Source organism: Gracilinanus agilis, chromosome 3 (assembly GCF_016433145.1).
Source record: "Gracilinanus agilis isolate LMUSP501 chromosome 3, AgileGrace, whole genome shotgun sequence".
Classification (NCBI taxonomy): Eukaryota; Metazoa; Chordata; class Mammalia; order Didelphimorphia; family Didelphidae; genus Gracilinanus; species Gracilinanus agilis.
In genome coordinates this window covers 272,381,155-272,383,279 of record NC_058132.1, presented here as the reverse complement: position 1 = coordinate 272,383,279, position 2,125 = coordinate 272,381,155, and the positions used below count along the sequence as shown (strand labels likewise).

General features: G+C 40.3%; 1 pseudogene; it reads right to left on the bottom strand.

Moving 5' to 3' along the window:
• Positions 1 to 877: 877 nt before the first annotated feature.
• LOC123239301 lies at positions 878 to 1,882 on the bottom strand (annotated as a pseudogene).
• Between the last annotated feature and the right edge of the window lie 243 nt (positions 1,883 to 2,125).

Sequence of the window (2,125 nt, the reverse complement as noted above, 5' to 3'; positions counted from 1 at the left end):
TTTTTGTTGTCCTCACCACCAGAATCAGCCCATTCTATTTTTTAGACATCCATATACCATTTTTTCTAGTACAATGCAACTCATGCATGTTTATCCTTCATTATCTTCTCTTCTATCTTTTGAAAATACCTTTTTAAGGTATTTGCACCCTCTAACACATATAATTAAATGAAATAATCATATTGCATTTTCAAATATTTTGGTTTGAGACTGCTGATAATATGAATGGAGATGTTTCTAAGTAGTCTTTTTAAAGAGATCTCAAAATAAAAAAAAAAGAGATCTGTTGGTAACATTTACACAGGTGAGTTGTGAGCAATTTTGATATGTGCAAGCAAATTCAATTCAATATGAATAGAATATAGAGTTTGTGAATGGGAATACAGGATATGCTAAAAGAGATTTAATGGAAGGCCTTAGATGTCAGGCTAAACAGTCTTTCATTTTATAGGCCATGGGTAAAGGTGAATATTGAAGATTTTTGAATTGGGAAGTGGCAATCAAAACTATTTATAATATGATTATTGGCAGCTCTATGAATGATGTATTAGAGAAAGAAATATTTAGAAACATTAAAGTCTATTGAGTGTCTTTAACAGTAGTCCAGGTAGGTTTCATGAAGACTCAGAACTTGGTTGGTGTCAGTGTGAATACATTCTCTCTTTTTTTTTTTTGCACTGAATGTGATGACTTTATTGATGGTATACAAGATAGGACTCTATGCTCCTCCACCCCAGTATAGGGGTGCTTTGGGGAAGGGATGTGAACAGGGCATGGGATCCCCAGCATAGGGACATAGGTTATTATGGATGTGGGCTCCTCAATGGTGGAACTACTCTTTTTTTTGGCTAGGGATGAAGATCCATGGCTTTCCACTTTACTCCTTGGAGGCCATATACATCATGAGGTCTACTACATGATGGCTGTAACTCTACTCATTGTCATACCAAGAAATGAGCCTGACAAAATGGTCATTGAGGGCAATGCCAGCACCAGCATCGAAGGTAGAAGAGTGGGTGTCACTGTTAAAGTCAGAGGATACAACCTGGTCCTCTGTGTATCCCAAGATGCCCATCAAGGATCCCTCTGGAACTTGCTTCACCACCTTCTTAATATCATCATATTTGGCAGCTTTCTTCAGGTGGCAAGTCAGATCCACCATGGATGCACTGGGAGTAGGAATATGGAAGGCTATGCCTGTGAGCTTCCTGTTCAACTCAGGTATGACCTTGCCCACAGCCTTGGCAGCATCAGTGGAAGCAGGGATGATATTCTGGGCAGTCCCATGCCTATCACACCACAGCTTCCTAGAGGGGCCATCTATTGTATTCTGGGTAGCAGTAAGAGCATAGACTGTGGTCATGAGTCCTTCCACAATGCCAAAGTTGTCATGAATGATCTTGGTGAAGGGGACCAAGCAGTTGGTAGTGCAGGAGGTGTTACTGATGATCTTGAGGAAATTATCTTATTCCTCATGATTCACCCCCATTATGAACATTGGGGCATCAGCAGAATTGGAAGAGATAATAACCTGCTTGGCTCTACCCTTCAAGTGGGCTCTGGCATTTTCCATGCTGATAAAGATGCCAGTGGATTCCATAATGTACTCAGCTCCAGCATCTCCCCATTTAAAGTTAGCAGGATCCCACTCCTAGAAGATGGTAATGGCTTTTCCATTGATCACCAGCTTTCCATTCTTTGCCTTTACAGTGCCCTTGAACTTGCCATGGGTAGAATCATATTAGAACATGTAAACCATGTGGTTGATGTCAATGAAGGGGTCAATGATGACCATAACTTCTATTTCACTGCAGTTGAATGCTACCCTGGTCATCATGTGTCCAATGCCGTCAAATCCATTGACTCCAACCTTCACCATCTTGTCTAAGGGATGTGACAACAGCAGAGGATCCTGGCAGTGAGCTTGGGAAAAAATCTGAGAGCCAGATTCTTATTTTTTAATACACTCTGCTTCCATTTTATGGGTGAATTCATCCCATTTACATTCAGAGTTATAATTACCAACTGTATATTCCCCTCCATCTTATTTTCCTATTTTGATCCTGCTCTTCTTCCTTTCTCTCTGTTCTTCCTTACCAGTGTTTTGCTTTTCATTGATAATCCC